Raw genomic sequence first — 17878 nt, forward strand, 5'->3', positions numbered from 1 at the left:
CATTACTCTGCAGCTTTTCTGTGCTAAAAATGCAATCTTTATAGCTTTGCAAAATTAATTCTTTCACTGACACAAAGGGACTTGCGATACTAAATTCTCTATTGAATTTGCAATGATGGTCATTTTTCTAATGAAAAAGCTAACTATTGTCCAAATTTTCTCTCTTTATAGTCTGTGGATTGATGTAAACTCTATGTGTAAATAGAAAAATTCTTAGTGGCAGCATAATTTGAAAAAGGGTATTTACTACAAGGTGCTTACAGGATTGAAAATACTGTAAATGGTCCCATAAGAAAGAAATTAACCTTCAAAACAAGACAGCCAAAGGTGTATGAGAAAATTAACTGTACCCTTTGCCTGTTATCACCACTGTACAAGCCAAGGTTTCTACAAATGAGAACTTAACTCTCGGTAATTTCATGTCACCTGCTGCTGTCAGGAAGCTTTACAAAAACTTATAGGAAATGTAATACTTTAAGGAAGTATTTATAAAAACAGTGAAGTATTTATGAAGGAATGAAAAAAGAACCTTATGCTTTTTATTAAAAAAATCTATAATTTCACTGCAGCTTTAAACACTCAGAAGGGAAGCAGCTGTGTACCATTGTACATTTTTCTCTCTCAGGGCTCCCCCATTTCACATGCTGTCCCTCAGGGAGCTGCAGAAAATGCAGAGTAGTGTTCACTGAGTATAGGTGACAAAACTTCTCCTACGCAACATTTAAGTTTTTACAACTATTTATATTTGTGACTGCATTTGGACAAAATAAATATCAAGAAGAAAGTGGGAGTATGAACTTCAGGCATGAACTTTTGATAAATCTGCACTCTGTCCATTTTTTACTTTCTAAAGAACACACAATTTTTCCATTAAGTTGCACAGGCCTAAACAGAAAATCTTGATGTTAATGATTTAAAAAAAACCCCTGGACTCTCAAAAACATACTGCAGAGACCAGTTCTGGGTAGGTGGTAATGTTTTAGTCACAGACTGATTAAATCAAAGAGTAAAAAAGTAGAAATCTTTCCTTCATGTCCTATGTGATTGCTGGCAAATTTGGATTTCCATCACCAGTATTAGTTATATAGTTTATCATTTTACTCAGAAGACTGGAAAAGTTAATCTCCAACCCAAATCTGCTCCTCATAGCTGAGTACAGTAGTGCCGTAATCATAAAAATCAAGTGCAAGGTGTATAAAAATCTGAGAAACCTTCATCTTTTAGTACCTCCACTTACTGAACAAATGGCAACAGTGATTTAAACTGATGAAAAGCTGAGAGGAAGAAGTCTGTCCATGTAAAACATAGTCTGTTTAATGCTTCAAAAATTACCTTTCCACTGGTGACTGTACCACTCTGCTCTATGTTCAAAATACTCTTAACTCCAAACAGTTGACATGTTTTTCTTTATAAAATTTCTCAGATATTGAAAAAAATTATCTAAGAGATGCATTCAGGAGATAAGACAATTAACTGCTTTCTCAGAGCAGGTTTTTAAAAAGGTGATTTATTATTACAGTAGAAATTAGCCCTTGCACACAGAAAAATGCCACCAACCAAAGATGAGCCACAGAAAATTGTCTCATCATTAACTGGCACTAGGTACCAATGGGTTCCAACCATTTGGGAAAATGTGGTGAGAGAAGCCTATTGGATTGCAGCAAGATGGAGGCACTAATTGTATGATACATACAGGCATAAACCAAACACACCAAAATTACACACAAGTTCCCTCATACTGACCAACTTGCTGAACAAGTGTAATATCCTATTTCTGGTCACAACTGCAGCATAAATGTAACACAACTCTAACATGATTATCTTAGATTTATCCTTATTAAAGACTTAATCTGAATTACAGTTTGATAATTACCTTAATCCATGATGAAAAACTTGACAGCCACATTTGCTACAGCCACAGCATTCTACATAAGAAGTTGGATTGGTAGAAGATATCACTTGTGACCAAACCCACACATGATGCTGCTCAATCCCTCATCAATTCAGATACCATTAGGCCAGGTTAATCCTTCAGGAAGATACAACTGACATGTTTATATATATGTATACATTTCATAATACTGCCTACTTTATATAACATCATTAACTAGGTTTATAGACAGTAAATATTTATTTCAGGGATAATAAAAATAGAGGATTACCAGTTTGGCTTTAAAGTTTTGAGATACTCTTAAATACAAGCAGAAGAATGATATTCCAACAGCACATTTTCTACACAAGAATAGCCTATGACAGAAATTTTTCTTGTCCCACAAATTTTATGACTATCATAAGATGCCACTAGAAAAATCTTCAGCATTACAAACATTTTATATTTGGCACACATATCACTGAAATTAATCATATGCCTCGTGAAGCTCTGACATTATTCTTCACTCATGCCTAAATTAACAGAGGAATAAACAATGCAATTTTGAAGACATGTTGCAAAAATATAATAAACATTAATAAATTATCAAAAGACATTTATTTAGAGAGTACAAATTTATTTTAATATTTCACAACATTTTTTCCTAATCTCCAAGTAATTTCTTAACTATACCTCTTGAGAGAGAGGTAGTTTGTCAAATGCACAATGGTCACCTCCTTATTCTGACTATAAATTCAAACACTGCAGTATTTGAGTAACTCCCCTGGCTGTTTCCTACTTATGACACAGGCAAAGGGACTTTCATTTTATTTGTCTATTAGGTTGACAAGTTACATTTTGCCTTCACTTCCATTCTGCATATAGAACTTTTAATGGTGTTTTATGTTTAAGTTTTCAAAATATGTGTCCTGACTTTTGGATTCAGGTTAACTAATTTGTAGTGATTATATGTTATTATCATGACAGATTGCTATAGCAATCATTCCTAATTTTCTTTTATTTGAAAATAAAGATTACAAAGAGATGCTACAATATCAAAATGTAGATGAACATAGTCTTAGCATGTAATTTGGATGATCTGGTTTGCTACACATACCTTTGTACCTTGATTAACATGAGTTTATTATGCATATTCATGCATGATTTGCACATAATTTTTTGCATTTATATTCACAGCTAATCAACCAAAATATTGGCAGCAGAAAATTGCTGTCTGGGAGAGGTATGACAAGTTCCAAGTCCCTCCAATTTTTAACTGTCTACTATATTTCTGCAATACTCATTTTTACATTACAGATTTTTCACATTACTGATTTTCACTTCTTTTAAAATATGAAATCACTGACCATTTGTATAATTTATTTGTGTGAAGTGGGAAATAAGGAACCATCTAAATTCTAAGTGTAGCTTGTTCCCTTTGCAAGATAATGAACAGCTATCATTCTCAGTGAATCTATTGCAGTGTAGGAGCACTGAAAAAAGAGACGGTCAAAAACCACGCAACGGATTTACAGCATTTTACTGGATTTCAAAGATAGACAGTCCCTGGTGTTCTCTTGAAACAGGTGGCTACAAGAGATTATGAAAGGCTTCATTTATCCTGTTTAAATGGAAGCCTAAAGCTTAAGGAATAATTTAATTTTCAAAAGATGCATTCCTTGAGGACTATATACATTGCTAAAATAGTAATGGGAAGTTTTATGTCAGTGGATTTTATTATACATTTAAATAGGAATTTTTATATTTACACCAATCAGAATGAAACTTAATTAGTATTTATAATATTATATCAAGGAAATAAACATATTTTTCCATACTAACCTTTCGAAAATACTCCAGAAGACTATGAATGTATTCTACAGCACACATTAGCAAGATGTTTTTTTTCTCTGAAGTTCTTCTTTAAAACTGTTATCTGGATTTACACTGTTCCATTCCTGTACACAAGCTATTCACATATAGCTACTGAATCTCCCTGCAAAGGCATTTCAACCCAGATGTTTTGACCAAAAACTGGACAAACCAGTTCTTTGGCTCCTATGTTGCAGAATAACTACTATCTATCTATTGCAATATTGCATCAGTCACTGTTAGCACATGCTTCAACAGAAGTCTGGTTCCCAAAGAAAGTATGAGAAGAGAACACAATAAACTTTCAGGATTTACACAGCTATGCTGATACTGACACTACAGCTGCTCCCCATCAGAGATATGAAGATTCAAATCAGCCTCAAGAAAGCGCTGCAAGAATGAAGAGAAACATGTAAAAGTCTCTTTCTGAAATACATTAATATATGCACTTTTACACAAAGAAATAGTAAATTAGGCACTAGCCTAAATGAAAAAAAAATTCTTATTCAGTTCTCAATATAAGTTATTTAGATGAACTGGCAAACTATTAAATGTTCTAGCAAACTGTTTCAGATTGTTTCCCTTAAAATGTGAAATAACATCCTGAGAAAACAGTACTGCTAGCCTTGAAGAATGATACTCTATCAAAACAGTCTTAAGGAATAAGAAAATACTCTGAAAGCCAGGATCTTCAGAGCAGACATAACATGATGACATGATGTTATCTCTGTCTGAACTTAGGTGGCAGAGTAAGCTGGGCAATGAGAGGCTGGAGAGCTGTGCCATGGAAAGGGACCTGGGGGTCCTGGTCCATGGCAAGTTGAACCTGAGCCAGCAGTGCCCTGGCAGCCAGGAGGGACAACCCTGTCCTGGGGGGCATCAGGCACAGCATGGCCAGCTGGGCAAGGGAGGGATCGTCCTGCTCTGCTCTGCTCTGGGGCAGCCTCAGATCCAGTGCTGGGGACAGTTCTGGCTGCCACAATATAAAAGGACATTGAGCTGTTAGAGGGTGTGCAAAGGAGGGCCATGAAGATGGTGAAGGGTCTGGAGTGGAATCCGTATGAGGAGTGGCTGAGGTCACTTTGTCTGTCCAGCCTGGTGAAGAGACAGAGGGGAGACCTCAGTGTGGTCTTCAACAACCTCATCAGGGGAAGCCAAGGGGCTGGCACTGATCTCTCCACTCTTGTGACCAGTAACAGAGCACAAGGAAACAGCACGGAACTGTGTTGGGGAAGGTCTGGGCTGGATACCAGGAGAAGGTCTTTCACCAGAGGATAGCTGAGCACTGGAACAGTCTCTCTGACTGGCACAGCCGTGGAGCAGGGGAAGAAGGCCACTGTCTGCCCTTCCTGCAAACCTGGAGGCTGCTGGCACCCCCAGGGAGGGCTCCTACTCTTCCCCTCCTGACCATAAGGGTTCTTTCCAAAAGGCAACCCTTGCCTTTAAGCCTTATATTCCTCTGATTATAGTTCATTCTTGGATTTCTGAATCCTACCAGCAACAGAAATTCCTATCAACTGCTGAAATTGTGTATATTGCTCAATGATTTCAGAAAATAATCTGCCTCTCTCAAGAGAAATGTCAAATTCACAAGCAAACCCAGTACAGGGAGAAACAGCTGTAACAAGTGCCAGGATTTCTAACATTCTTATTTATTTTTTACCTAATTTAAAGCATTTATCTACCTTAAAGAAGCAATGGCCAAGAAAGCATTTTTAGACTCAAGAAAGAAATAGCCTTCCTTACTGAAGAGAACTGAAGTAATTGGGCCTGTAATGTGACTGAGATCCAGAAAAAGCCATTGTGATGTCCTCTGCTGCACCTCTGGAGAAACTCCTTCAGCTGCTTTGCTTCATTCAGCCTCACATTTGTTTCTTTATAAACCCTAAAGTGAATTACTTCATACACTATTTTGTATTTTCCAGTCACGAAAAAAAAACCCAATCCCACAGGCAAAAATACTCCTAATCTTTCACTTATTTGTTGCTATAATTAAAAAAAAATAAAAGAGAGGCTGCAGATAATTATTATTTACATTTATATAATATTATCTCTAATTATTATTTGGAGGGGCAAATTAAGAGTTGGCACAAAACAGTGGAAGGAAGGAGTTTTTTTGACATTCTTCAGTTAGTGTTAACACAAGTGTAAAGTAAGCTGAATGAAAAGTAGCTAATAAGCTAATGCTAAAACTTTTCTTAACCATTCATAATTACTTTTCACAGTATGCAACTACATGATACACTGAATTTCTATGAAAGCATGCATGCATGTTTGCACAGGATGAACACACGGCACAGTAAAGCTTGCAAAAGGTTCCTAATCAAAAAATACTTCAAAAAATAAAGCAAATAAAGAGGATTCAAAATACCAAAATAAAAAAAACTAAGGTTTTAGATATGATATTGGAATTTACTGTATGGCAGGCGTGTTCCAAGACCTGTTAATGATGATGAATAAGTGTTTTCAATTTAGTCCAACACCTACAAATTTCCACTGTCTACAACAAGGATGAAGTCAAACATTTTGAGACTTTCATTTAAAAGAGCTTATCAGTTTCATGCAACATTGAAATTCAAATGTAAGGTAAACAAACAGCAATAAAGAACAATCCAACAAAGGATCAGTTACAGGCTAGCTTAAACATGGAGAATAGTTTTCAAAAAAAAAAAAGACTCTATTCACCCCCATTTTTATTCATGTAAATGACTTGACACACAATTATTGCATGTCAAAAACAATAATTTTGCCACCTTTTTGTAAACAAATTGAAAAGACAATTGGAAAGCAACTTAGGCATGTCTGATTTCAGAGGAGTACTGAGGAAGACAGCAAAAAACATCTGGCAGTCACTGCAAGTCAGACTTTTCTTTGTAAAGGCTACTACAGAAACAGCTGAAACCTAACAAAACTCAATGTGTGGTTTTTACAAAATTCGTTTGTTTAGAAGGCAAATGACTTTCAAGCTTACTGTATCAGGTCTCCTATGAAGAGACAGAAATTCTAAAAAGGGAGAAAAACTTCCCAATATATTGTGAACTTTCTTTATTGCTTTACAGATGGCATCTGAGAGATTTTTAAAGAACTATCTGGTTAAAATTACAAGCCAGAGAGCTACTGTAGACAGTAAAGACATAGTGTTACCTATAGCTACTTTATTGTATATTATAGTTTAATTTTATAGACAGTATTTCTAGAGCAGATTTTAGTTTTTAAGAATCTTATTTGCTCTATCAGAACAGTGCAACTGCAATTCACTAATACGCAATGAAAAGGAATAGCAGCAATAAAAATAGTGCTAAAGAAATTTAAAACATTTTAACCTACTTACTCCATTTTTGAATCTTAATAATGAAGAGTTGGCTGTTAATAGCTCAGACATTAAACATCTCTAGTCTTACAACCTCTTATTTCCTAAGGGAAATAGAACAAGAAAACATAGAATTTAAAGAATTCAAATGTGATCAGACCTGACTTTAGGATCTTCTAAAAGGAGAAGTATATTTTCCAACCTCTGATGATTTTTCCAAGAACATACCCACACTCTTTATGAATATCTATCTAATCTTCTGTTCCTCCTAAAAGCAGTTGAGACATTTTTATGGCTACAAGTGTAACTAAAATAAGCGATATCTCCTAGAGCAATTGGAACTGCAGAAGGGCCTATATCAATACTGGACTACTTTTCCAGGAGAATTTAGTTTTTTTGAAGCTATGATGCCATCAGAGAAAGGAAGCTGAAGGGAAATGGACTGAGGATAAGAACATAAGCACAATCAGTGAGCAGAAGGCTACTGAGAAGCCATCACTGAATAAGAAATCAATTTACTCATGAAAAACAAACAGCCACAATGAAGGTGGAAAGATGAGACTAGATGTTTAAAAAGAAAAAAACCCACAGCTCTGCAAGGCTGCCTGACAGAAACAGCACATCTGGGAAAGGCAGCAGAGGGGAAAAGGCACATTTCCATTGTGTTGAGGATTGTATGGATAGACTGTGCCCTAATTTTCCTTTACTACAGAAAGTACAATTCTTGGAGGTGTTATGGCCAGTATGAAAATCTGCCTGGCAAAAAGTCTAATGAAATAGCTGAAAACAATAATACTGTATATACCAGTAATAATCAAATACATCCATACTGCTCTATGGATCCCAGATTAAATCTATAACTTTTCTGAACTCCATGAATGCTTAAGAAAGAGAATTATTAGGATGAACCTTTGTGGTTAAAGACACTGTGTAGAAACTTGAGACATCTGTTGTGGACTGGTAAAAACTGAGAGACACCTATGAAATCTCATCCTACAATTTTATTTTTTAAGCCAAACATGAGACATGAGGTGAAATAAATATTTCTTCCTGAAAATATGAGTCAGTAAGTTTACCCTTGTCTTCAGAACACCCATCTTTTTGCCAGTTGACATAAATGACACATTGGGTTTTTTTGGAGGACAAGGAAACCAAAGAGAGATAAATAACAAAGAATTTAGAACAGACCCACAACGCTTCACATTACAACTTAAATACAACACGACTTTAGCGTAGGAGTGAAAATCAACTTTGTTTTACCAGCTAAATTTACATCAATTAGTAAACAGTGCAGTCTAATAGGAAGCCACAGGCTTTGGCCAGTGCAGGTAATCGCTGTGTTCTGGAAAGCAGCAGCTGGGAAGGTGCAGTAACAATGCATCATCTGCTCACTTATGAGGTCTGTGGATTAACAAATTCAAGGCCACACAAGGAAAGAGAAAAAACTGAGGGAGTAGAGTGAGTGGGTAATTAAACTTTTCATTTACTACACAGGGCACAGAAACACGTGAACATTCCCCACACTGGCTTCATTCCAGCTCCTTCCCCAACATTACAATGTTGTAACACCACTCATATCTTCTTAAAGGCATTAAAAACCACAAAAGGAAGCAAACTTTCTTAACACAAGAATGATTTAAACTCCCTGTGACTAGAAATTTTGAACAATGACAGTGACTTCTGAGACACAAGACTATCAGGGTAGCCAGGATGATGTAGAATTCAAATCAAAAATTTCAAATAAATTAAAAAATTTCAGAGAAATAGTCATATTGCAATATGCCCACTATAATGAAAGGACATCAGCATTGCATTTTTAAGTGACACAAAAGTGATGTTAAACATACAAGAGGAGATCAAAAAAGTTAGGAATACTGAGGAAATAAAAAAATAAGGCACTCTCTATAGTATATATTAAAGTACAAAGCCAATCCTGTGATGCTTAGCTCAACAGCAAATTCAAGTAATATGTTTTTGGATGAAAAAGTATAATCTTAGGGTCATTGCTTTGAGAATAAGGCATACATAAACAACACAAACACAAGACAAATATTTCAGTCACTTAGAAAACCATACAGAGTTCTAGAACTTTGATATCCCAAATAATTTTTTTTCTATGAAGTTCTGCTTGTTTTGCAAAGCTACATACTCTTGACACATACTCAATCAAGATACTTGAGGAAAACTCAAGCCATATGACATTCAAATTCCTTTCTCCAGAAGAATTCCCAAGCATTTTGACTGACTACCCACAATGGAAGCACTCAAGACTACAAACCAGCCAACTCCTAAGTGGAACTTCACATTAATTTTTGACCACCTGAAGCAGAGTTTTGAGGAAGCTGAGTGAACCCGAAGAGCTGAAAACAATATATTGTCATAATCTGAACACACCTAAGTAACAACACCCTTCTCTGTAAAAAGCCCGACCTAGTTCTTAAGAACAGAAGTAATGAAGCTTAATTTCACTCTGAATACTAATTATGCACTATCTCATTTTAGTGCCTTATGGAATAAAACCTGTGAAATTATGAACTAATGTTTATGGAGAGATAACCTGTATGGCAGCATTTTGCTAGTACCAATTATCCTATTAAGAATTTTTAAGGGATCTAGCAAAATTATACATTCTTTCTGTAATTCTGATGTGACTTGTACCATTAGAATGATAGTGAAGTAGGATCAGTAACATGTTTTTAGTAGTAAGCCAATATGAAATGGAAATCACTTCACCATTTATTAAACACTTTGAATAAGCAGTTCTGATGTTATGGTCAGGTCACTGCTAAAAGGCAGTGCTGTAATGGAGAAAATTTAGTATAAATTTTTGGTTGCAAGAAACTCAAAATGCACATGGAAGTCCCTGCAGCATTCTGACACACCCTCTCTGAAATAAGCAAAAAAGTTTTATGTTTTATACTGTCACCATGGGGTGTGCAGAACTACAAGAAACTACTTACTCCCATAAGCTAAGACACAAAAGTGAAAAGGGCTGTAATTTCTGTTCACCATTAAAATGGTTCCACTAGGTTGAATGAGATACTAGTGATGGCAGAGCAAAAGCCAGAAAGTTATTTGTGTTATCAGCTCTATGGATAAACACTTAGTATTATCTGATTATCAGTCTTATCTACAAACTCATTGGTATCTATGTATGCTGTTACAAAAAACTGAATTACTTCAACGTGATCTGCAAATAAATAAGTCGTGGTCCTTTCCCCCTTTGTTCTTATTTTTGAATAGCAATGAAAAAAATTACCTGGTTGCCTTCCTGAAGTTAGAGATATTTAAAATCCTAATCACAAATCATAAACATCAGAGACCAGTCTTACTCTCATCAGAAAGACAGATGCCTGGCTGCTTGATCAAACACATTTGGAGCTACACTTTCTATTAAGGAAGAACAACATCTGATATTTGCAAGTAAATATACATTTGTTCACTCTTATTTTACTAACACACTATAGACAGATCATTAGGCACAGAGTAGGCAATTAATTAACTTTGTGCAGTTAAAGAAATAAACCCAAAACGTTTTCTTTAAATAATAAAAATGTCAGCCACATATACCTGTTCTATGCACTTGTCAAAATGCAGCTTCCCCTCAGAAAAATGAGGTACAACTGAGCAGCATAAACGTTCCAACAGCAGTTTAGCAAACAAGGAGCTGTCAACTTCCAATAAGCTATTATTCACACCTCTTTAATCACTGCCACAGAGTCGATTATAAATAGCCTCATACATTTTTAAATAAGGTCATTCTGAAATGAAACAACAAAGAGGGTAGTAAATATTCCAGTACATAAGCAATTTAAATTCTACAGCATAACAGGACTGTGTGTTCTCAAATACTCAGTTTAAAGAAAGCCAACAAAACCTTTTATTAACTGGTGCAGTGTCAGACACGTAATCTCCGTGAGATCAATAAACCAGGCCAATTATGTGGTAGTTTGCAAACAGATCTGAAAGAAATGAAACTATTAAGACTTGCTCACAAAATCTAGCTTCAACAGCATTATTTACAAATATAAAGTAATACAAATTAACTTAATACAATACACAGAGCTGCATGGGTAAGTGTATTATGTAAACATTTCATACGAATATGAAACAGCTTCTCTCTGTTTTCCCAGAAGAACAGCACAAAGAAACAACTTATGCAGAACCCTGATTCATGTGAGACCATTCTATATTTTCCCTGAGATTTTAAATAATTAGAAATTAATGCACAAAGAAAAGCAAGAAAATATCTGCACAAGTAGAAGTCCTAATTTTTCCCCGTTCCCCATATTTTCTGAGATTCAAGATTACTTGGTAAAATGACAAATATAACAACACTAAAATCAATTCTTTATCAATTAGCACAGACAAAAAATGGTAAAAATTACACATTCAGAATCACTATAATAGTTAAGTGGACAACAATTTAAAGACATTAATTTAGTACTAACAAAAAAGAAAATTTAGCAGGAAAAAATACCCCAAATAGTTCTCATTTTACTAACCCCACACTTCATTGTTACTGTGAGACATATTGGAGCACTTCTTCCAATTACAAGTTTTGTTTTCCTAACTAGACACTCACAGAATCATAGAATATCCTGAGTTGGAAGGCATGCAAAAGGACCACAAAAGTCTAACTCCTGCTCCTGCACAGGACAACCCCAGGAATGCCACCATGAGACCAAGAGTATTGACCAAACACTTCAGGAACTCTGGCAGGCAGTGGTCACAGCACCAGATGTGGAGAGCCTGTTCCAGTGCCCAGTTACCCTCTGGGTTAAGAATCTTTTCCTAATATCAAAACTAAAAAATCTCACACAGCTTCAGGCCATTCCCTCATGTCCTGTCACCGGTCACCAGGGAGACAAAATCCGTGTCTGTCCCTCCTCTTCCCCTCAGGAAGAAGTTGCAGACTGAAGTGAGGTGTCCTCTCAGTCTCCTCTTCTCCAGGCTGAACAGCCTAAGAGATCTCAGCTGCTTCTCTCAGCTTCCCCTCCAGGCCCTGCTCCATCTTTGCTGCCCTCTTTCCACAGAGACTCACCTGTGATTTCCAAGGCCTGCTGATACATAGTTCTGTACCCACCATACAGCCTAGTCCTTACCTGCCCCACTGTGCTTCATTTTGGAAAATGAGCTCCATGAGTAAGGGACCCCAATACCCCCCAAATCTTTCTGGGGCTTTAACCCAGTTAGAATTTAAGCCTCACTTATTTATCTCATTTAGCTCAGAGATATTTTCTATAGTTCACAGGCTGCTTTGTACCTGCTTCTAAACAAGCTAGTATTTCCCATGAGCAGCAAAAATACTAAAATCTTTCTCCAACTTAGAAGCATACATTAATATTAAAATGTAATATTTAAGTATTCATGGATCTGGACAGATACAGAAGGCATTGTCTGTACCTGCACTTGGAGCTGGCTATGCCCAGCAGCTGTATCCTCACAGCACCATGCCTAACTTACTACCCTGCTGCATCTTCTTCATGTTTCATGGTCTCACCATAAAGCAAGAGTGACCTCCCACATAAAGGATATTCAGAAGTTCAATTCAATTAGGAACTGAATTAACTTCAGAATTCAATTAAGAACTTCACAGCTATCAAAACATTTACCTATACCCATAAACACCCTAGAAAACAGTGTAAAGTATCCGCTCTTCTCCGTCTTTTTCCACAGTAAGGCAGTACTGGTATTCTACATAGCAATACCTTCTAACTGGATTTCCATGTTTTAAATAAAGCATATTATAGTAGCTTACACAGTGAAGTGATAAAATTGCACTTGACTACAGCAAAATCTACATGAAAGCAAGAAGCAAGCTGTGCTATTTCAGTTCCCAGACAATAAAGAAGTAGAAAAGGTTCCGATCATGTTCATTTCCACATTAGGTATGTTGCTTTTTCATCTGGTTCACTGTCATCTCCCTCACAACAGCCCTTAATGAATATTTAGGAAACAGCTTACACAAAGTAACACACCCTCGCAGCCTTAATGTCACCAAAGTTTGGTTATTCCCCAAAGCTTGCAAACTTCTGTTTTCTTAGGTGTACGCCCATCTACCTTAAAATCCATAATTTGTTTATAAGAGCTAGGTCAGTGCTCCAGATAGCTGTAAGATTTTTTAACCTGTGTCAAGGAAATGAAGCTATGCCTGAATAGAAACAAAATACTTTCCTCCAAATATATGCACTATCTTATATGTACTATACATATATTGATAAGCCACCTGTCATTTTTCTATTTGTTCTGTATAAGACAGTTCATCTGTACTTTCATGCTAAAAACTTTTGGTAATAACAAAGCCTCTTACTTGCTGTTTACAGTAGGTTCACAAGCAGAATTTTCTGGAAGAAATGAAGAGTCAATTATACATGATTTCTTACTTGTATGAGCATTTTGAGAGGGAGGATTTAAAGCTTTTCCTAATATTAGAGAGCATAACTTCATTGGACTATTGTTAATAAAACAGAAACCTTTCTTCTCATCCAATATGCAGCTAAGCTTATAACCTGGTAACTGGGAGAAGTCTAGTCCTAAGAATAATTTCAGTGGTTGCTGTGATCCTCATGATAATTTGCTTTCAGCTACGTCACAACCTTGCAGAAGCCATGGAAGAATACTGACTTCTGATAAACAAAAGAAAGAATTGTGATACATTTCCCACCACAGTGAGAAGGGCAGAGTTTGGATTCACAAAGCACAATGAACTGGAGAGGTGACGGGTATGAACCCTTAAGATGTTTTAGGATATTCATAGATGCCATTCATTTAAATGTTTTAAGGTATTCAGCACTATCATCAGAGATCAAGAAAGTTGCAATCCCACAGTGGCATTCCACAAGCAAGTAGGAAAGGATCATGGAAGTGAAACTGGAAAAATCCCATGACCTTTGGGTACCAGTTCTGATGCTACATATGCTCAACATCAAAAAAATAAAGTTCAGCATAAAGTACAAAAGGGTCTAGAGCAATCTGAGCCCCAAAACCAATGAAAAGCAATAAAAACTTTTAACTGTTATTTATATTAATTAGTATCAGATGTGACTTCTATAAAGAGCAAAACAGAAAAAATACAGTTTGAGTTTTATAAAATATGTCTCTATTAAGACAATAGGTATACAGATGTGTTTTTACACATACATACATATAAATAATTACAATTATTTATGAAGTGCCTAACATCCTTAAAAATCACTGCAACCTACTTGACAGTCAACAACTATAGGAAAAACAATTTTACTGTAATCCAGCAAGGGGAACCCCAGTCCTTGCTGTGTTTGTACTCTGGGCTAAGAACAGAAGCAGGAATGGAAAAGGGAACACAACAGAAAAGCTACAACTCAACTATGAACCAAATGATTTAAAAATAAACCCAACTCTCACATGATAGCACAATATTACTATGTTAGGACCACAACACAGTAAATAGAAAAGAATACAATACATATACACAGATGAAGGCAGCACAACAGCTACACTTATATGAGCTGTAAATGAGAATGAAAACCAACACCTACATAATAAAAACTTTAAAAACTAGCAGGTGGGCAGCCCACATGGGATGAAATATCAGCTAGTGAAATTCAAGTTTAGAGATAACATTCCAAAGAAGGTCTTGGGGCACACACAAACAAGAATCTGCACATGAACATAAATTCACTTCATTAGGAACATGACCAAAAGCACAGCCCTACTTTCATCATACTACAGTAAAATTATTTTTAATGTTATGAATTAATTTATATCCTGAATTAACTTATACTGAATTACCCTAAGGAATTAAAAACTTAAAAAACAGTCTTGTCTTCTAACCTGCCTGTGAATAGCCCTGCGTAAATTCTCATGTCTGACCCTACTTGCTTACTCATTTGTTACAGAGTTTAATAGATAATTCAGATTACATTGAATGAAATAGTTTAAGGAAATGTATATGAATCCCAGTCATGATGCAATATCTGGATTGAGATACAGTATGTTACCAATTATACCTTAATAATACTCATGCTCCACTGGATATGGCATGAGGAGAAATGAGTAGTAAACAACATCTGAAATTATGTTTTGTTGTTTTATTTTCTTCTTTGGTGACTACACAAATGAAGAATTTCACACTTTTATAAAAATAGAATATATTTAGTGCTTCCAATGGATGCTTAGTGTACCCTGACAGCCACCTGCGCCACCTGCTTCAGAAGAGATGGGTTACCCTGCAGGAGTGCTTACTTCTCTCCAAGATTAAGTGGAATAAATATAACAGGACTAACCCAGATCTCAGCATCTAAAATGCTGACAACTCATAAGCACAGGTGACTATGACAAGGTACCTAAGGAAGAAAATATCTACGAAAATATACCTGAAAGAAACCAGATACTTCCAGGGTTAAGGAGTACTTGAACATTCTGCCAGGAGGTAGTAGGAAGACAACATGTATGAGAAAACTGAGATAACTTCCCTTTTACAAAATCCATTTGACTTTCAGTTTTACCCCTGGTCTCCTCCAACATTCTAATTTATATACTTGGGAAGAGATGTCTGAACTTCCTTAAATGTACACAAACAGTGAGTGACACATGCAGAAAGTATGAGAGATGAGAGCAAACATGGTCAGGTTTAACACATTGGGAGCTACTCCACAAGGCTGACAGTATTGCCATCACTGAAAACTAAGGCCTGCTGCATACTGCAGAGAAGGGCCTACCTTGTATACAGGCTCTTCACCAAGTAGAAGTGAGCTCCATCAGGTTCCAGCTTGACTTGGCAGAAGGCAACAACAAACCAAACCCCTCTCTGGTGTGCCAGCTTGTGCCAGGCCCAGGCAAACCCATCCTGCTACTTAGACTGGCTCTTTAGTGCAGGCATGCTGCTGTAGACATACAGATTACCTGTTTCAAACTCATGCAGAGCAGTAGTACAAACAAATTGGAATAAAAAAAGAATATGTAAAAAAGTAAGCTTATGGAATAAAAAGAAAAAAAGGCAGAAATTTCAGCGAAGAGCTCCTAAAGCTACCAAATGGCTTCACCCTTCTGCTATGGGCACCACACTTGGCAGAGAACTCTCTCATAAGTCAAGCTCTGCCACTCCAAACCCTCTTCAGACCAATTTACAGCCTAAAAGAGATGAAACCAGTGTCGAGGGACTGTTCAGTCCCATTTCTTTCAAAAAAAGATTGTCAGTGTAGGGAGCTTAGTTTTGTCCTGTATTTCTACCCTTACATTTTAGTGCTTGGGTCCCTAATGCAGTCAAGAACTGCTAGAAACTAACAGTGGGAGAAGCAAAAGGTCTAAAACATATTGGAAAGCTAAAGAAGATTTGAGCATCCTAATATGAATGTAATACAGGACATCACTTTTCTTATGCTTCTTTGCTGCTGTTGTAACACTGAAAAATTATTTTAAAATAACATTTTTATTTAGAAATTATTACATTGTTCAGAAATAACAGTTTATAAAGTAATTTTCCTCAATTTCAGAAGGTCATGCAAATATGAGTTTTAGAAACTCATTACCCCTAATCAAAGCTGTAAAACGTTTTTTCATAAACACAGGCTACAGTAAGAGCAGAAGATAGATGTCTGGAAATTTTAATGTAGGCGAGGCTTTGGTCCAGGTAAGATCTACAAGATCTCAGACTTGCACAGACCCATGATCACAGTTTAGTTTTTTCCACTCATGTAAAGTGTTTTCTTTATCACTGGCCACTGCTGTGCAATGCTTCTCCTCAGGAAGCTCTGGTGCTTTTCCACTGCATTTTTCACCAGTGATTTCAGGAACACCTGCATACTGCAAAAGCTGCCAATGTGCTCTAAGAGAAATACATACTGCAAAGGAAAGGGATCCCTCTCAAGCTCCAAATATTGCCTTAATGGCAATTTTTGTTTCCTGAAGTTTACTATGCTTGCTTCCAGTGTTCCCTACTCTGCATGTAACTAAGAGGTGCTCAAATTCCTTTTGGATTTGGAATATGTTGCTTCCTTTTTTTTGGGTCTGTGTCTGCACTGCTTCTGTTAGATGATGTACCAGGTACAATGAACGTTTTACCAAATCCCTAGAGAAATGAATCAGGGTAACTAAATTATCTATTTATTTAACTTACCCCTAGGTACAACAAAATGAAAAGGGACACCTACTCTTCAGTTCTGAATTCTGCTTTCCAATCCACAGGCTAACCTGGGCTACTAAAAAGCCATAGTACACAACTGGCTGCATTGTGGACACAGCTCAGCTGTCCTGCACAGGGAGTACATCTTCTCTCAGCTTACCAACAGGGAATTTCCAAGACAATGTGTGTGTATTTTACCCTGCTGAGCAAAGGAAATAGAACAATGAAAAAAGGATCAGTGACAGAATATCTTAGCATTGGTTCTTGCCAATAATATGAAAAGATGAGCCAGTTGTCAGAAAATATCCATGGGAAAGGTACATTTTGCTTTCTGAAGTCATTCTGAGTTAGCTACACACTGGTGCAGGTGGTAGGTCTGCTGAGAAGGAATTTGACAGGGCTGGTTTTTTCCTACTCTATATCTTAGAAATTCTGTATTAAGAATCACAAAAACACAGAATGGTTTGGATTGGAAGAGGCCTTACAGATCATTTAGCTCCAACCCAGGTGCTGGACCTTGCACTTGGCCTTGTTGGACTTCAAGTCTTAGGCCTGTCAAGGTGCCCCTGGACAGCATCCCTTCCCTGCAGTGGAAGGAACTCCACACCACAGAGCTCGGTGTCTTGCTGAGGGTGCAGCTCCTCTCACTGTCCAGGCTGCTGCCAAAGATGTCAAACAGCATCAGTCCCAGTGGTGACCCCTGGACTGTCACTCACCACTG

The 17878-nt window shown here is 36.7% G+C and overlaps 1 protein-coding gene across 6 annotated transcripts in view; it reads right to left on the minus strand.

Moving 5' to 3' along the window:
- Positions 1 to 17878, minus strand: part of ZEB1 (zinc finger E-box binding homeobox 1) — a 122186-nt gene that overhangs the window by 34241 nt on the left and 70067 nt on the right. The window contains exon 1 of one of the 6 annotated variants that reach the window (XM_085572977.1): positions 10623 to 10979. The exons of the other annotated variants lie outside the window; for them this stretch is intronic. The gene's annotated coding sequence lies outside the window, so the exon portion shown is untranslated. Of the gene's footprint in view, positions 1 to 10622; positions 10980 to 17878 lie in introns of those variants that run through there. 6 annotated transcript variants of the gene reach the window in all.

Source organism: Lonchura striata, chromosome 2 (genome assembly GCF_050655825.1).
Source record: "Lonchura striata isolate lonStrDom1 chromosome 2, ASM5065582v1, whole genome shotgun sequence".
NCBI lineage: Eukaryota > Metazoa > Chordata > Aves > Passeriformes > Estrildidae > Lonchura > Lonchura striata.